The 7119-nt window shown below is 39.5% G+C and overlaps 1 pseudogene; it reads right to left on the bottom strand.

Moving 5' to 3' along the window:
- Nucleotides 1-1444: 1444 nt before the first annotated feature.
- On the bottom strand, nt 1445-5141 carry LOC121986736 (annotated as a pseudogene).
- Between the last annotated feature and the right edge of the window lie 1978 nt (nt 5142-7119).

Consider the following 7119-nt stretch of genomic DNA (forward strand, 5'->3'; position numbering starts at 1 on the left):
TAAATATTAGCTTTCCATAAAAGGTTTTGTCTAGTCGGTGGTGGTTGTTCTCATATCCAAGAAGGCCATGTGCCTCGCCACATCAGTACTGGGAACCAATTATGGAAATTAATATTTAATGGAATTAATAACTTAGGTGATTTGGATCAAACGTGTTAAGTTCCGCAGGAGATCCAAGTCTAAACCTTAAAGAACAAATAGATTAAGTTTTGGATCAAACGTGTTAAGTTCCGCAGGCGATCCAAAATTTAATTTAAAAGAACACATGGTAGCTAAGAAAAAGTTCAGACCTTTGTACAAAATTTTTGTACAGTGGAACCTCTAGGTTTTCCGAGTAGCAACCAACAGTTATCACTCCTTTCATTGGTCATAAGAATACCATTTGGTGGCTGATGGAGCTGAGGAGCAACAGATGCAGTTGACTGAACAAGCAAAGCAAACAATCAGCACTAGGCTTATAGCAAATAGATAATTTCTTACAACTGTTTCTTTCTGACCTTGCCCGATGGATTTCGTTCATCGCACGGCCATTGCCAGAGTTTATGCACTGCATTGGAACCAAGTGCTAGTAAACTGCATCCAGAAGAAAAACTGCATTGGAACCAAGTGCTTTGATTTTACCATCAGTTGAAGTTAAGAAGAAAAACTTCACAGATAGAAATAATGAAACACTAGAAATATATAATTCTGTTTCTGTCCAGTATACTGTTTCTGTCCAGTTGAAGCATCCCACACCTATTCATCATGCAACAGAACCTGTTAAGAACATACAATTCTTCTTATACAATCTTCTGACTGATCAACCACATGGTTTTACTCACTTTAATTGCCTTGTCATTGCCGCAAGTGATGATCGAGAGAGTCTTCTTGGGATAAGAAAAGGCAATGTCATTAACACTGCCTATATGAGCATCAATCTGCAGAACAAGATGCTATCATCATCATCATAGATATGGTTGCCAAACACCATAACTATTAACTGACCTCCAAATGTTGTCGTAATTCTTCATTTAAATTAAAAGCATAGATCTGCACTAGATGCTTTGAAAATGCAACACCTATTAGTATCACAGAAGAATAACAAGAATTTTAGTTTGATGAACTTGATCAAAATAATCCAACTTTGTTTTTTTGCTTCGGCATACCAAGAATAGAACCTTCAGGACTCCACAAGCATCTGTTGACAGATTAGAACAAAAAATACTTTGTTCACTACAGCAAAGAACAAAAAATGATAAAATCTAAATTAATAAAACACATAAATAAAGTCCAATTCGATCGAAAGCTTACCACATATACACAACTATGCAAGTGTCTGTGATTGGCTTCAATTCACAAAAGGGAATTATGTCATTGCAGTTAATATAGACTGTGCGCTCCATGCCAAACACAAAAGGGAATTATGATTTCAAGTAACTGTGTCAATTAAAGAGCAAGTTGAATCTCAAGTAGATGTTGATGGTCCATTTGCTGCATGCTTACATTGAGAACTTGTTGCCTTTGCCTTGTCATCTCATTCCCACCCACGAGAAAGTAAGCAGTGTGCCTGAAAGCCAGCCTAAATAATAATAGTATTCATATCATCAACAAAGGAAGACACAGTGTGGGTTGATATGTGCCTGAAAAAATTCATCATTTTGACTTTTGAATTAGGATCGATGCTCATGGTGCTATCGAGTGCTTGTTGCATGTGGTGCAACCACCCCTCAGCAGCTTGGTGTGTAACAGGGAATGGTGCATGTCGTCCGATCGGAGCTGGATGACCTGCAATAATGATTGATTCAAACGAAACCGTGTTGCAACAATTCAGCCAAAGGTTTCCCTTCATTACAGAAGCAAACTTAGAACTGGAATCTATAGAGAGAGATGGATGTATCAATTTCTTGTATATTTTTTAGATTTTTTCTTCTGTATCAGCTGAGTCCAGATACTAAATTGTTCTTATGATTTCCTTACCAAATGAATAAAACATGCCTTTTGTTGCATCAAACTCCATAATACTGGTCTAAATATAGCAGCATATCCACAAACTAAAATTAATTATTCATAATAAATTCAAATGCACGAACTCAGGTGTTTCAGTTATGTGACTATTTTTGATATAATCACATAACCGAAACACCAGAGATATGATCGGTATAACAATACTCAGTATGCATCAAAGTAGGACACCAACCATTCTTGTACTTCCTAACCACCATTCTCCTAAAGGCTCAATGAACAAATCCTGAACACAAGGTGATTACAAAAGAGAATAGAATATTTAAGAGGTCATATGAAATTACAATGATACGAATATCATCACAATAATCAATTTGTGTAAGATTCTGATCATATAAAACAAATATAAAATGATAAATTTGGCAGATGCTAAATGATTTTGCTACTTTAAAAGGCGAAACAAATAGTGCAAGTTTCAGAAAGAAGCTATCAGACATCAAAAGAACAAGTTCCCTTCACCTTTCCTCTGGGAATACAGATTAGGGCCTCCCATCCTCTGAACGAAGAACTCGTACTGGTTCCAAATCGCGTCCTCCTTCTTCGAATTCGAAAAGATAGATCAGAACCCCACTCTTCCTCATCAGCGAAAACCCTACCAACCATCTGTGTTAACAAAATCAGAGATGGTCATAATCAATCGAGCATCTACAACGGACGGAGAGGGCCGCGGAGGAAGAGGTAGGTAGATCGGCTCACCTGTTGTAGAAATTGGTTGAGAGATCGATGAAGGGCTGGATTCCGCCTAGGGTTTCGAAGAGGTTGGTCTCGTCGATGGCGAGGCGTCGCTCACTGCCACTTCGCTCGAGGACGAAGGTAGCGTATTATCTATAGCCTTGATAATTGTGGCGCCGACCCATTTTGACTTAACCCACCTGCTAAACTATTGAAGATGAGGAAGAACTTCAGTAGCGACAATGGATAAAGAAAAAAAATTTCGGAATGTAAAGGACTCCAACGATGACAGTGAATGTTGGACCGGAGATGGATGAAGGAAAAACTATCGGAATGCGAAGAAGGCCTCCTCTTCTCAACCAAATGGAGGAGTTGGAGGAGATGCGGTGTGGTTGGACGGAGAAGCAAGTTCGTCGTGTCTTGATCCTGATCGGGAGAGGATCTAGGAAGGGGGGAAGAGGGAGATGAGGTTGAGAGAGATGGTCGGAGGTTTAGGTTTAGGCTGAGAGAGATGGTCGGATGGTCAGATGGTCGGATGGTCGGAGGTTTAGGTTTAGGCTGAGAGAGATGTCTCGGTTTAGGTTATCGCGAGAGAGATGGTCACGCGGAGGAAGGGGCGGGATAAAGATTTAGGTTTGGAGGGAATTCACAATGTGCAGATTTTGGCTTGTGGGGAAAATTAAAATATTTTATTTGGGTTCATTAACATCGAATTTTAAAAACCGATGTTAAAATCGGTGTCTATTAACGAAAAAAAGGGCGCTCATAGACATCGCCTAAAAAATCGATGTCTATGAGCTAAAATCTGCGCTCATAGACACCGATTTTTAGAAAAACCGGTGTAAAATACTCAAAGACATCAGTTTTAGCCTAAAACCGTTGTTGTTCCACTGATGTCTATGAGCGATTTTGTTGTAGTGAACATGTATCCTCCAATAATAAACACATCAGACACGTGTATAAACCACAAACATACAATCAACAAAACTCCTCCAAAAGTACATAACCAAACACGTGTGTACATACAACATGCAAATGTACGGTCAACATGATGACTCCTAAAACACATACCAAGCTACATACAATCAACATTATATGCATAAATCAGCATGATAAATCCACCCACTCGACAATCCCTACAATACATACTCTACACGCGTAATCACAGCAGAATAGAAATCAAGAGTAGAGACTGTATATGATATAACTAGGACATCTCAAAGATCAAGCATAAGTATCAAGCAGGAAGGCAACCAACAAATACGATATAAGGAAAAGCAGCATAATCCATCACATAAAACCATGCACTAAGCTCAATAAAAAAAATCTACATAGAGCCAAGGAAGAAATACCGGCCTTAAAGTGTAGATCGTGTCAAGTAATCCCGTGTCGAAACGCTCGTCCCGAATCCAAGTCCTGCGATCACATAATATATATTTAGCTAATTACATAGGTAGCAAATAGCTAAATAAACTCCCCAATCTAATTAGGGAAAACCCTAATCGAAGTAACTTACCTAATTCCTTAATTCAACTCCTTCTAGATCCAAACATAATCCACAATCTATTAATCAATCCAAAACTCAATAATCCAAACTCATCATAAATCCACAACAACCTAACATCATCATCTACAACTAACCAAACCACCACATCTGATAATCCAACCAACAAGCAATCCAATGATCTCAAGAATGATCACATAACAATCCACATCAACCAATCATCATATCCACAAATTTCAACCCAATACAAACCTCAATCAATCCAACACATACCAATAATAATCATGTATCCATTTACATAAATCATTCACCAAATAACCATCACAATCAACTTATCACAACCAAATCCCAAATTCAAATCAATAAATTCATTTAACACCATCGTTTAATATCTACGTGTCATCTACTAACATCAAGAATCAATTCTACAATCCCTTAGAAAACCTAATAGAGTAGCATTCTAATAAGAAAACTAGTAGTACATCATTGGAAGACACTTACCTTGAGAGATGGCAGCAAATCTCATAGCCAACAACTAGCCAGCCACTGTCCGGAAGCTACAACAGAACACCACCACCAATTCTTCCAAGAATCAATCCAAAAACTCAATTGTATAGCAAAGAATTGCTGAAACCCTAATCCATAGTACAAGATTCACCTTAACAGAACCTTACCTCCTAATCCAACAGCTTCCACAGAACCCAGCCGCAAGAATTGGAGAAGATCAGCGAACAACAAAGGCACAGTCCACCACAATGTGAATCCAAAGCCTCCCTCTAGTCCAGATCAGAAAGAGTACCACAAACAAAACCAATTACACAAAAATCCTTGAATTCACAGAATTTCCCGATAATACATTACCTTAATCCGTCGCCTACCGCTGGTATCGTGTGATCCACCTCAGCTAGTGACCATCCGCAACGCTCTCCAGTGTACAGATCAAGGAGGAGAGCCAAAAGGCCATGATCAATGGGGATCAATGCGAATCAACTCCCCTCCCCCACTGAACCCTAGCCCCGCCGTGCCCTAGCCGCTGAGTCGCTGTCGTGCGCAAGCACAGCCAAAGGGACGATCGCTCCATCAAAGATAGCCGGTATCCTCGAGATCCAATGCCAATTTCTCTCCGACAACGCGTGAAGGCGTGATCGCGGTGGAAGAGACCCCCCCTCTGTCGGTGATCCAGAACAGAGGCACGAGAGAGAAGAAAGGAGGAGGGGCGTCGGTGTAACACGCAGAGGGAAGGACGAGGGGAGGACTACTGCCGACGATGAACTCGCGGTTGCCGGCGATCGAGCGAGGAGGAATCGAGAGAGAGAGGGCTCGGGAGAAGGGAACTCGCGCGAAGAAGGGGGGAAGAAATGGATCGGAAATTTTAGGGAATAGGTTTTTAATTAAACACCTAGATTAATATAATTAAACTCTAAGTTAATTCCTTAATCAACTCTCACTCAAAGGATGTTCCAAACAGGCCTTCACTGTAACCCAAATCTATCCCCTCAAAACGAGACATACGGACTCCGTTTAAATTCCAAAAAAATTCTAAAATTTCCTGAATAATCCAATAAGATTTTTTGTTCAATAACATTTATTATTTATTTTGTGATATCTTACAGGATCGGTCCAAGAAGAGTGGTGAATTGGCCTTAAAGAGTGGTGGATCGGCCAGGAAGAGTGGTGGATTGGTTAGGAAGAGTGGCAGATCGGCCTTGAAGCCAGGAAGAGTGGTAAATCAGTCTTAAAGAGTGGTAGATCAACCTTGAAGAGTAGTGGATGGGCCTTAAAGAGTGGTGGATCGACCAGGAAGAGTGGCGGATCAGCCGTGAAGAGTGGAAGATCGATTAGGAAGAGTGGCATATCGCCCTTGAAAATTTGATCCTTGAAGTTGCGAATCAGATGTTTTGGTTTGAGCATCAATTAGGATCTTTCTGTTAGTTTCGGAGCGTAGCGGAAAATATATATTGAATCATGGATCTTTCGTGGTACATATTGTTTTACATAAAATAATATAAAACATACCTCGAGTCCTCGATAGGTGTAAATAATATCACAGACAGATAAGACAGATAAGAAACCCACATGTGACTCCTCTAGCGGTATCCATGCGCACTAAATCACGAACTTGACAAGATCCGTTAGGTGCTAGCCTCTTGGATCGACAAAGCCTTGGAAGCACTACGATCTCTTCCGAACAAAGAAGTTGATGAGGGAAACTCGGAGAGAATGAATTCTCCTCTTGCATCTTTCTGAGGATGGCTACTTATAGCCTCCAAGGAATACGAAGAGTTAAGTTCTCAATAAATTCATCATTTATGATCTTCATTAATTAGGAAGATGAAGAGTTATAGGCTCCATAAATTCTTCATTTATAACATTCATTATGATAACTCTTCAAATTCTTCATTAATTATCATTATGATGACTCTTCAAATTCTCTATTAATCATCATGATTATGGCTATTCGAATTTTCTCTTCTTTGTATCAAATAAATACATATTTGATCTTGATCTCGACTAGCTTTCGATATCATTGTTCATGTCTACGTGCTATGCGTCCGACCCTCTAGGTTTTATACACGAAGGCAGTGTAAATCATACACAGACTAAGGTAACCGTCTAGCAACAATTTTTAGCCACCCAACATGATAAAATTAATATTAGTCATAAACTGTAAACCACTATGAACCGATAACTGTGTAATTCAATCTCTTCATCTAAGCCTACATCCCAATTAATTCGATACATTATGCATCATTACCAAATTAATTGTTTTACTTGATTTCCAAGATATAATAGACTCCTCTTGAATGATAAATCATTCCTCCCATGGCCATGGATTTTGAGTCACTAATATCTCTATCAAGCGGTCAGGATGTTAACTCCTAATCCAAGAGAGCGATGAATCCTCTATTGACTCAACACTATTCTCTCTACGCTTTGTCATA

This window comes from Zingiber officinale, chromosome 5B, assembly GCF_018446385.1.
Source record: "Zingiber officinale cultivar Zhangliang chromosome 5B, Zo_v1.1, whole genome shotgun sequence".
Lineage (NCBI taxonomy): Eukaryota > Viridiplantae > Streptophyta > Magnoliopsida > Zingiberales > Zingiberaceae > Zingiber > Zingiber officinale.